Source organism: Alosa sapidissima, chromosome 4, assembly GCF_018492685.1.
Source record: "Alosa sapidissima isolate fAloSap1 chromosome 4, fAloSap1.pri, whole genome shotgun sequence".
In the NCBI taxonomy this organism is placed as follows: Eukaryota; Metazoa; Chordata; class Actinopteri; order Clupeiformes; family Clupeidae; genus Alosa; species Alosa sapidissima.
In genome coordinates this window covers 19482175-19494307 of record NC_055960.1, presented here as the reverse complement: position 1 = coordinate 19494307, position 12133 = coordinate 19482175, and the positions used below count along the sequence as shown (strand labels likewise).

The window sequence follows — 12133 nt, the reverse complement described above, 5'->3', positions numbered from 1 at the left end:
GACATCGTACCAAACGTCACATCCAAAGGTCAGGAAACATCAGGAGAGGCCTCTGAGTTTGACTCCACAACCCCCTTTCACAGATTGGCCCCATATCACGCAGAGCAGTGCTTCTTTCTTTTGTTCACTTCCTGCCCAAGCTTTTGTTTCGTTCCCGAGCGTTCCGACAGACACAGGGAGATGGCAGGCTGATTTAATGCGACTCCTGCTGTGCTTTGATACCGAGAGAAACTCGATAGGAGGTTGGTGTTTTTTTTCTTCTTCTACTTCTTTTTTTTGAATATTCAGTCAGTCAGTCCTCTGTTATGAAAACAAGGCAGAAACACTCGTGGCAGGAGATACTTCAGCTGATCCCGCGAGCAGAGAAGCATGATGTAGCGGGTGCGCGTGGAGAAGCTGCTCCTCGCTTCGTTAGACCCTTAACTCTGACCCACTTTTCTCCAGCACAGGTGCCAGAGATGCAGGAGGGAGGAACTTTCTAGACAGAGACCATTTGTCCGTAGATGGGCCCACCTGCCTTTTACCTCCATCCAGATTGTCAGCTGAGTTGAAATTCCGAGCCAAGGTTCCCAGGGGAATGGAAGCAGGTGGAGGGAGGTGTTACTGCAGAGCTGAAAAGAGATGTCCCCTGCCCAGCTTTTGTACAGTTTCCTTGCACAACTTCAACTATCAAAAGAAATCCTTAACATTCTAGTGAAGCCACTATGTAGAAGGGCAGTCCCATATTTTGTGTAGTAAACATACATATATGACAAACATACATACTGTATACTGTATGTTAGGAGGTATCGTGGTCAAAAAGTGTGTGGGGAAACGTTTGGAAATATGCCTTTTGCTGATTGTTCTTCCAGGCTAAGAAATGCTCTACATGCAGTTTGAATAGTTTATGTAAATCTGTTAGACTTATATCTTTGCTGAAACATCAAATGTTTTTACAAACTATGCCATGGGATGTGTTAAGTTTCAGGAATGAGAAACTCCGTTGTAACACAAACTAGAATAGACTAGATTAAAGAACGAAAAGCATTGAAAACTTGAAAGCTGATGAGCAAAGCCACAACCAAAGTCATAGAATATGTTCTACATAATTATCTTGATTGGCTGCCATACTGTAGAGGCTAGTGTGTGATTTCTTTTTAAAGTATATTTGGGGGCTTTTTACCTTTATTCATATAGGACAGTAAAGAATGACAGGAAGCGAGTGGGAGAGAGAGATACTGTAGGCTTCAGGAAATGACGGCGGGTCAATTCGAACCTGGGTCTCCATGGGCGCTTGGACCTGAGCCACAGCACTTCATAACAGGGAAGCTACCCTGGGCACGTAACTGAAGCGCTCCGTTCATGTTCCGTCTGCTGCAACAATTAGCTGTCACTGGAACTGGCTACACCAGATGTGATAGTGGCGCGTTTAATTAGACCAGTCTTCTAAAACTATTTTTACGCTATGCGAACAGAGAGCTTCAATTGCATACCCAGTGTAGCCCGGGTGTAAGAGTATAATGTCTATGGCTGTAAGTATAGTTACAGTAGAAAAGTAAGGTAAAAGTCCTATAATTGACTTCCAACTGCAGCCAATGCAAACATATATGGGTTGCACATCTAACAAAAAGCCAATATTGTGTTTAATTTAACCAATAAATAGTTAGCAGGTTACAAAGCAAACCCACTTTGCTAGCTTTGTTTATTGCATGCAGGGGGCAGAGACACTCGCTGCTGTGGGTGGAATTTTTATTTGAGTTGTCCTTAAGTTATTCAGGGATTTGGGAATGGTGCTGAAATAGTGATGCAACGTGGGGAAAAGTTCTTCTGTGGTTCTCTCTGTTCCGGGGACCGTCTGGAGGGGGCGTCAGCGTCATCCCCTCTTGTCTCCAGAGTCGTTGACTGTGCCATTAACGCTTTCAACTTATTCTTGACTTGTTCACCCTTTAATCATGTAATACTTCAGTGGGATGTAGACTCTATAGTTATAACCAGATTAGAAGTGTGTGCGAGAAGTTTGAGCAACATTTTAGGGTGAGCACTTAAAGTGAACCTGTTGAAAATTCGCTTTGCACAACACATAGGCCTACCGTCACAAGTGCGGCCGTGACCCAAGGTCCCAAACATTTTCCACCATGACAAAAGAGCCGATCCTCAGCTCTGTTACAAACTCAGCGGTACTTCCCTACTGTATGTAACCTAAATAGAGTCCAATTCGTCCATGTCCTTACCTGGCCCCCCTCTCAATCCCACCCTTCTCCTGAGTCCTCACCTGACTGCCGCATCCTTGCCACCTCATCTCCCCACGACGGCCATCCTGTGCGTGTCTGTCACTCCGTCCCCTATATCATGTTTATCACCGCGACTGGCGTTGGGAGGCAGAGCTGTGCTGTAGCGAGGCTGGGAGACGGCTTTGATTAAAATGGGCTGGGGGTTGTCGGGGCTGGCGCAGTCAGTGAGAGTTGTGTGCAGGGGAGGTGCAGTGTAGGAGGAGGGTGCTGGTGATTTTGATGACATTTTTATTGCGTTCATAATCCCTGTATACAGACAGGCATTTGGAGGGATGATGGGCAAATCTTCTGTCACCCACGCCTCCAACACACACATACACATACACACACCTTCATAGTTTCCGTAAGCCTTTATTGCTCTTAGTCATCACAGGCACTTACATGGCTTATCATGACAGTGCTTTCCTTTCCTTTCCTAATGATGAAAATTATTGAGTGAGCTCACTACCAGGGGTCATTCCATGATTGTCTGACATTTAACAAAATGCTAACTTTTCCAACTAAAGAATCAACAGGAAATGCCAACACCATAGCTTACAGTGGACGATTAGCTCTAAATTGGCTAACTGTCTTCTGTGGCGTGTGGAGTGTTAGTCAGGTAGTTTGTGAAAGTTACCATACTTAAGGTCACAGAGAACTATGTACACTTATGCAGGTCTTTTGTTATTATATTTTTCATTTGATGATGATCAGGGCTCCCTAGACAGAATTATTATGGATTGACTTTTACACACAAACAAATAGCAAGTTATTTATTTATTTACTGCTTTTGATACTTTCACTCAAATTTATTCAAAAAAGAGGACACCTGCTGGTCCATGTCTATCATGCGTCCCACCCCCTTCTGCACAAACACCAACCGCGCTAACACACGCACACACACTCACACACACACATTTCCATTTTGTACCACCTCATTTTGCCTGGTGGTTACCGAAGCGTGCCGCAGTCAGAACAAGTGAATAATAAAGTCTGGGTTCGTGTTTGTGTGTGTGTGTGTGTGTGTGTGTGTGTGTGTGCGTGTGCGTGTGCGTGTGCGTGTGCGTGTGTGTGTGTGTGTGTGTGTGTGCGTGCGTGCGTGCGTGCGTGCGTGCGTGCGTGCGTGCGTGCGTGTGTTGTGTGTGTGTGTGTGTGTGTGTGTGTGTGTGTGTGTGTGTGTGTGTGTGTGCGCGTGTGTGTGCGTGGGAGGGGGGGGGGTGGGGGGTGAGAAAAAGGGTGGGAGAGGGAGAGAGAGAGCATAACGGCAGAGAGGAGGGGCAACAAAGAATGAAAAAGGGGAGTGAGAGGCAGCAAAGAGAGCAAAAGGGAGAGGTGGAATGTGTGGAGCAGAGAGAGAAAGAGAGAGAGAGAAAGAGAGAGAGAAACCCAACGGAAGAAAGGGGGAAGGAAGGAGCAGTGAGAGAAAGAGAGAGAGAGAAACCCAACGGAAGAAAGGGGGAAGGAAGGAGCAGTGAGAGAAAGAGAGAGAGAGAGAAACCCAACGGAAGAAAGGGGGAAGGAAGGAGGAGTGAGAGGGAGGGATAGAACAGCACAGTGAGAGGCAGAGCCAGCCGAGGATACGACCAGCAAGACTGCCCGCTGAATCACCAGCCAGCCTCCCTCCACCTCCACCTCCACAATCACTCCCTCTCTCCCTCTTCCACCCATTTGCCCTTTCATTACTAACCGTGGAGGTGTGTGTGTGTGTGTGTGTGTGTGTGAGAGAGAGAGAGAAAGAGAGGGAAAACACCAAGCTCCATCATTCACCCCACCCCCTCTTCACAGAAATGCATCCACTCTCCACTGAACGCTTGCATTCATCCACGGCCCCCTTCCTTCGTACTCCCCTCCTCTCCTCTCCTCTCATCCATTCTCTCGTTCAGTCATTCACTATCCATCCCACTGTCTCTCTCTTTCTCTCTCTCTCTCCCTCTCCCTCTCTCTTTTTTCATCCCCCCCCCCCCCCCACGCTTCCCAATCCCACTCAGCTGTGTCACCTGCGGAGGAAAGAAAAAGTCATCACCATCATGAAACGACCGAAGGAGAGCGAACGGACGACCGTGGCGAGAGAAAAGAGAAAGTGGACGAAAGAGGAAGAGAGAGAGAGAGAGAGAGAGAGAGAGAGAGAGATTGAGTGCCGGCGGACAGGGAGAAGACAGATGCGGCACCTGCCGAGTCCTGCTCCGGCAACACCCCCCCCTCCACCCCCCCTCCCCCCCTTCGCTGGCTGGGGAACTCACACAGCGATACGCCACAGTGCTGAAGAAGGAAGTGGAGCAAAGAGTAGAGAAGAGAAGAAAAGCAGAGGGAAGAAAAGGTGGAGCCAAAAAAAGACGTACAGACTCTTCTTTAACTCACTACAGTTCCCAGAAAATGGACAAGCTGTACATCAGCCGCCGAAACTTTTCTGATTTGCTTTCATGCTTCTCTTTTTTCCTCCTACAGCTACTTTTTTCCTTTCCTTCCCTCCATCTTGTCATTCTGCACCTCCATCTGGCAAAGGAAAAGTTTTCAGGGGACTTTGCTTTTGAATAATTCTCACGGCTTCATCGAGCTGAAAAGCACTTTTCATTCTAATTAATTCCTCTCCAAGACGACTCAAAGGAGACCTCCCTCCCTCCCTTCCTCCCCCCCCCCCCCCCCCCCCCCACCCCCGCCCCTTAGCCTTCTCCTGCTTTTGAGACCGGAATAATTAGATCCGGAGATTGCCATGCACTGTACTGGAGCCAGAGGGCTCTGAGCTTCGGTGCTGAGCTCACACCTGGTGCAGGGCACTTTTCTCATTCTTTCAGGGAGGGGTGGGAAAGAGACAGAGAAGGAGAAGAAGAGGAGGAAGGGCAGTGCTGGTGGTGGTGGTGGTGGTGGGTGGGTGGAGTGGGGGACTGAGCCGGCAAGCTGTGGAGTGGCGGGGGGAGAACCACACAAGAAGCCCGGGCTCTTGTGCAGTCTGGTTCTGCCTCGTTCGTGGGCTTCGAGAGAGAGAGAGAGAGCTGACCCCCCCCGAGGAGATTAAAGGAAGCGAAGCGCTCCCCAGAAAAGGTGAGCTGGGACAGGACACTGGGTCCAGTTCAGTGTGTGTTGTTTTCTTTCTTTTCCTTGTGTTTTTAGAGGCTTTGCAGTTTAGGTTTCCACCTGAGCTGCCATCTGAGTGCTTTGTAGAGAGTAGAACATTTCTCTACCATCTCTCTTCCTGCCATCTTCCCCTTCCTCTTTCTCACTCTTTCATTTTCTCTCTCTCTCTCACTCCTACATATTTCTCTATCACTCTCTCTCTTGCTCTTGTTGAGGTACACTGCGATCTAGGCAAAGAGCACAGTATGCTAAGGAAAGAGAAGTTATTAGGCGCCAAGAGAAGAAAGGGTCAGGTATTTCTGACACTTCCAACAGAATGCTTTATCAACGGAACATAAAACACCAGGGTGGGAGAGTCCTTGGAAACTCACATAGTAATGCTCTCTCTCTCTCTCTCTCTCTGTCTCTCTCTCTCTCTCTTTTCACTCTCTTTTGCTCTCTCTTTTTTTCACTCTCTTTTGCTCTCTCTCTCTCCCTCTCTATTTACTATCCCTTTCTCTCTCTCTCTCTTTCACAAATGCATGCAGACACACACATACACAATGGTCAGATTAGAGGTCTTTTCTGGCCCTTCTTTTCTTTGGCCAGGGAATCATTCCAGATACTGAAAAAAGACTTTAGTTGACATTCACATGTGCACACACACACACACACACACACACTGCTCCCCACAGCTTGTTCACTCCATCCCCTTATTTCTATCCCCCACTGTCCCTCTAAGAAATACTCTTTCTCTTCCATTATTCACCAAATCCTTTTTCAGTTTTTTTTTTCTTTCCATTTCACTTTACTTTCCTCTTGTTCCTCCACCATTCTTCTGGCATCACTGCCAAGAGCTGCCGATCACTAATCCAGCGTGTTTTGTGCTGATTTCTGCATTGATTGGCCGTCCACTCACAAACACTTGTCAGCTCAGCCGGTTCCCCTCCCCTCCCCTGTGCTTTCGCTCTCTCTCTCTCTCTCTCTCTCCTCCGTGCCCCCATCCCTCTCGCTCCCACTCCATCTCTCCCCCTTCCTCCTCCCTCCCTTTCTCTCTCCCTCTCTTTCTCTCTCTCCCTTGCTCACTCACCCGTTCATTGTCTCCGCTGTGTTCAGTGGCGTGGCTGCGGAGGAGATCGGCTGCTTCGGAGAGGTGGGACGGTCCAGGCGAGACCTGCAGGTGAGTGGCGGTGAAACCACCGTTGACGTGCTCACCTCCATCTCCTATTTTATTCTTCTCCTGTGGCTGTATGTGTTTTTATATGTGTATGTGTGTGTTTGTGTGTGTGTGTGTGTGTGCCTATGTGTCTTTGAATATCACCATACTAACCGCATGACCTGTAGATGCAGAGAGAGGCTTTTGTCCAGCTCTGGGCTGAATGGCTGAAATGGCTGAACTATGCGCGTGTTTTTACTGATGACTGGCAAAGCACGTGTGCAGATGTTATTAATAAGTGAATTACCATTGAAGGCTTTTGAAGAGATGGTGTTAACAGAGAGGTGTACCAAAGTTGAAGGACTCGGGGAGTAGGGAGCAGGTGTGTGTGTGTGTGTGTGTGTGTGTGTGTGTCTGTGTGTGTGTGTGTGTGATGCTAGGTTGGTGCTGTTAGTAGTAGAGCAGGTTGTTGTAAGTGGAGTGTACTGAACTGAAGTTGTGGTTCTCAGGACTGACTGACACATAGAATCACACTACATGAGCACACATGGTAGCACATTGCAATGGTGTTCATTTATTCAACCCGTTCAACACACTGTGGCTTTTTGTGGTCTTTTTCTAATTCGTTCTTTACACTTACCTTATTCACTGACTCACACACACACACACACACACACACACACACACACACACACACACACACACACACACACATATGCTGTTCAGACAAATGTGTGTATATCCCTTGAGCTGGGCAAAAATAGATCTCCTTCTAAATTAGGACAAAGCATGTGATGCTGTGATACACATGCCACTACCAAACCCAGTTCACAGCACTGAAAGAAAAGTGATAGGGGGTAAAAAAAACGACGATTAAATGCATAGAAATATCCCAGATGTCTGTCGCCAAGGGAAAGTGGTGCATTCGTTCTGTAATTCTCATAAGAGGACAGGTGCTAAAAATATTTTAATGAGCACCAGTCAAATTGTAGCAGCAGTCTTGTAGAATGAGGAGCATTAGAGAATATGCTTCCAGCTGATAGCATTGGGTGTGTTGTCGCTTTCTTTTGAAGACTACAGAAAGTTGCAGAAAAAGGAAAAAAGAATATGTAAATGTCTTGCAGTTTGCTAGTCTTTTATCCCTCCTGCCTAGGGAACTATAATGATGATGTTCCTGTTTTTCTCTCCTTCCTGTTGACGGAGGTGCACTCAGCCCCAAATTTCATTCTTTCAAATATTTGTGAGTCTGCCATCAATTTTACATGGCAGTAGATAAGAGAAATGAAACATCTGATTTTTCAGTTTTATTTCTTTCTCTCTCTCTCTCTCTCTCTCTCTCTCTCTCTCTCTCTCTCTCAATTACGGCTCGATTGCCCATTGTCCTTGAGATGTGGATGACCACACCATAGCCCTGGTCAGGTGCAAAGAGAGAAATGTGCAGTGAGGAGATGGCGTGAGCGACAAATGGAGGTGCTTGAGCTGTGTGAGATTATCAGCATGCCGCTGGATTTGGTCAGGGAAGGAAGAATGCCTACTGATGACACTGCCCTGTGTGTGTGTGTGTACCCCATCAGGAGGGAGAAGAAGAGGGGGCAGTGTGTGTGTGTGTGTGTGTGTGTGTGTGTGTGTGTGTATACCCCACCAAGAGGGAGGAGGAGAGAGTGTGTGTCTGTGGTGGAGGCAGAGACGCAACAGATAGGAGCATGATAGGAACATTAGCAGGAGTAGAAGGAGAAGTGTTGGAGAGACATGGAGTGATGTGAAAGTGACTATGACTGTTCCCTGAGCAGCATCCCTTCCATGTCAGCAAGTGAATATAAAATGAAAAAAAAAGAGAGAGAGACAGAGAGAGAGAGAGAGAGAGAGAGAGAGAGAGAGAGAGACTATTGCTGTTGCTGCAGTGGTGAAATCAGGACAGGCCGCCAGGAGAGCAGAAGGGTGGTAAGAAAAGCGACTCAGTGGTGGTGGCAGGGAGTGACTGGGCTCTGGGTCTCTGCCAGACCTAACAGAAGAGTCTGTGTAGAAGAAACAAAAGATAGAGAGCGAGACAGGAACAAGCGAGGGGGAAAGAGAGAAGAAAGAGAGGATGGAGAGAGAGAGAGAGAGAGAGAGAGAGAGAGTAAATCAGCCCAGGTCTTAGTGGCAGGGCTGAGGGGGAGGGGGGTTTGGGATCAGTGTGTGATTCAGAGATGTGGCATTTCTCCTTTCTCCCCTTTCCACACCTCCGCGTGCCGACGCGTAAGCCGGCGCCTGTGACAGCGCGGCAGAGGATTAGCCCCTCGCCGAGGGATTACCGTCTGCAACAGGCTCCCCTGCTCCGCACCGCGCCTCGCCTCGCCTCCCCACCGACCACCTCCTTCCCCACCCCCACTGGTTCTCTCCCACCATACCCCCCCCCCCACACACACACACACACACACACACACACCCTCCTCACACTGCTCCGCTCTGCAGCGCACCCCTCCCCACCTCCCCTCCCCTCCGACACAGTCTGCAGTGCTCTCTCTCGGCACGGAGCAGCTATCAGGCGAATCTGACAAGCCACCTCCTCGCCGTGTCGCCCTCTTAAAGGGGGCTCTCCCGCTGCGTCGTTGGCCCGCAGCGCGCCAGAGTCGTCCAGGCTCTGCTCCAGTCCACTCCTACTTCCGCTTTTTTCACCTGAATTGTTTTCTCTCTCTCTCTTTTCTTTCTTTTTTTTTTTTTTTCTATAGCTCTGGCCTTGGGATGTAAGTGGTCTCTTAGGGAAGGTGCTCTCTGTGTGTGTGTGTGTGTGTGTGTGTGTGTGTGTGTGTGTGTTGCAGTCGAAGTGGTTGAGAGACAAAGCTGTGAGGAGATTTAGCAAGGTTTCGATAGACAGCTGCATTGTGGGACCCCAGAAATGATGTCACTTTTCTGAAATCAAGCAAGCCCCCCTCCCTGTCTGAAAACCTCTCTCTAGTGGGATATCCTCATCCGTTGTCATAGATCGCATGAAGACAGACTTGCAATTGTACGATTTGTATGCTTGTCTTGCACTGCTCTGTCTTTCCATTGTGTCGCTGTTACATTTCCACTGGTCTCACTCTAATTGGCTGAGAACAATTCTGTTTTGCTTCACTAACAAAATATGCATTGAGAGTGCGTACGCATATTTGTGAGTACTGTGTATTTGTTCTCTGGGCATGTAAGTGTAGAGTAGACGTGAATGTGTGTCTGCCTGTTTCCTGTGAGTGTGTGTGTGTGTGTGTGTGTGTGACTGTGTGTGTGTGTGTGTGTGTGTGTGTGTGTGTGTGTGTGTGTGTGTGTGTGTGTGTGTGTGTGTGTGTGTGACTGTGTGTGTGTGACTGTGTGTGTGCGTGTGTGTGTGCATGTGTATGTGTATATGTGTGTGTGCGTGTGCGTGTGCGTGTGCGTGTGCATGTGTGTGCGTGCGTGTGCGTGTGCGTGTGCGTGTGCGTGTGCGTGTGCGTGTGTGTGTGTGTGTGAGGCTGAAAGAGAGGGCCGTTAAGTGAAGGCTCTGCTAAAGGAAAATAATCACAGGGAGATCCCAGACAGACACCCAGCAGTTGCCAACATTACATCATTGTGCTAGAGTGGCACACAAGAAAGGGAGAGGGGGGGATGGAGCGGAGTGAAATAAAGTCATAGAGAGATACAGAGAAGGAGGAGGTAGAGAGAGAGAGAGATACCTCACAGCATCCTACACATCTGAGATGACTGTTCCTGAGCACGCACAAGTGTGTGGTCGCAGCGCGTGGAGGTTCATTCAGTCATGCTGCTCTTCCGACACTCCTACTCACAACAGAGAGAGAGAGAGAGAGAGAGAGAGAATATGAGAGAGACAGAGAATATGAGAGAATAAATGAAAGAACTAAATGTACACGAAAGGGATCGCACACTCAAATCATTAGAGAACTACAGTAAATGAAGCCTTAACAAAAAAAAGGAAACTGTACTCTGGTGTCTGTAATAAAACAGTGAGATAAAAAGGGCGGAAGAGCAGATAGAGGGAGAGAGGGATGGATGAGGGATAAAGAGGAAGAGAGAGAGAGAGAGAGAGAGAGAGAGAGAGAGAGAGAGAGAGAGAGAGAGAGACCTCTGCTCCTGTTTTTTCGTAATATCACAATCTAGCTCTTCATCAGCTTCATCAGTGCAAGGGATCAGCTCTGAAAGTGGCCGCCCGTCTCGTTTGGCGTTTTGGCGCTCGCCCCGGAGGGGAGCGCGCCTGGCCGAATCGGTCCGCAGGCGGCGTACGTGACGAATGTGCGGCGCCGGGGAATGAAGCGCCCGCGGCGTAATCTTGACGGATGCAGGCTTGGGCACACGCCCGCAATACGGCGCCCCCAGGCCAAGCGCAGGCACGGCGCGCCACGCCACGGTACGGCACGGCTTGTCATGGCCTGATTGAAAGGTCAGAAACAAGCTGTCGGAGTAAGGAGGGAAGATGGGCCAACAGAAGTGGGAGCCATAGGTGCTAACAAAACGAATGAACGAGCACATACACACACACACAAACACACACTAGAGAGAGGGAATGAGAGAACTGAGGGGAGTGTTGTTTTTTTTTATCTCAGCAGTCTGTCAGAGATTTAAAGGCTAGGTTCCGTGATTAGAACGTGAGAGATTTTTTTCTCCACTCCTCTAGAGTTTTCTCTAAGCATCTGTTCCTGATGCACCACCCCACATCTTTCTCTCTCTCTTTCTCTCTCTCTCTCTCTCTCTCTCTCTCTCTCTCTCGCTTGTTTCTTCTTTTTCTCTTCATCTTTTTCCCTGAGCCAGAATTGTGTAACGTACGGAGAGGATGCCTTGGATGTTGACAGAATTGGTTAATGATAGCCCACGGTTTGTGGGAGGGAAATGGGGCCGCATGCCAAACAAAGCAGATTGATCTCTCCTGCTGGTGCCAAGGTACAATAAATAATTATTGCCACTCACGACGGCGTATGGCGCGCTGAGTGGAATTTCATTAGGAAGTATAGCCTATTAGCTCTCAAATTGCAGGCCTGCCACAACCCAACAATGTAATTATGTGTCCTTTGTTTACCGCGTGGAAGCTGACATCAGATGCCCTCGCGGGGGCAAAGTGGTCGCCTTCCCCCGGAGCGAGTTTGTGAAGGGTACAGCACTTTTTCTTTTTCTCATCCACCTCTTCCCCTCCTTCTTTTTCTTCTCCTCCTTGCCTGCCGCCACCGTCTCGGTGCAGCGCTGACCTCCCTGACACCTGTGCTGCGCAGGGTCGGGAAAGCGTCCTCATTAAAAGCGCGACGCCAGGGCCCCTCGCCAGTCACCGGGGGACACCGATTAGCATTAAGAGTACGATAACAACCTCAGGGGCGAGGACGAGAGCGAAATATGAGCCGTCGCCACCGAAAGCTGATATGCCCTTGACTAAAAATCGGATGTACTGAATGAGCTGCGTGGCTTGTTTCTGTTTCCTAATACGACGGTCTTGGCCTGTCGGTTTTTTGTTTGCTTGCAACCTTTCGCTATTATTGTCACCCGTGTCTCTCGTCTGGCAATACAATTCTCACTCATAGCTTGTGTGTGTGTGTGTGTGTGTGCATAAATGTACTAATGCACTGATGCAGTTTGAGCTGAGCACGGTAGCGCCATGGTGACCGCTATTTGTGGAAAAACACGACAGCAAGTGTTTCTGATGGCACCTGTGTTGCCACTGTCAGTTCCATTAAGACAAGCT

At 48.7% G+C, this 12133-nt stretch overlaps 1 long non-coding RNA gene across 1 annotated transcript in view; it reads left to right on the top strand.

The window, feature by feature from the left end:
* Positions 1 to 5176: 5176 nt before the first annotated feature.
* The window catches only part of LOC121707724, a 19334-nt gene continuing 12377 nt past the window's right edge, over positions 5177 to 12133 (top strand). Inside the window, exons 1-2 of the long non-coding RNA XR_006031387.1 lie at positions 5177 to 5288; positions 6417 to 6480. This is a non-coding gene — a long non-coding RNA (uncharacterized LOC121707724). The remainder of the gene's footprint in view (positions 5289 to 6416; positions 6481 to 12133) is intronic.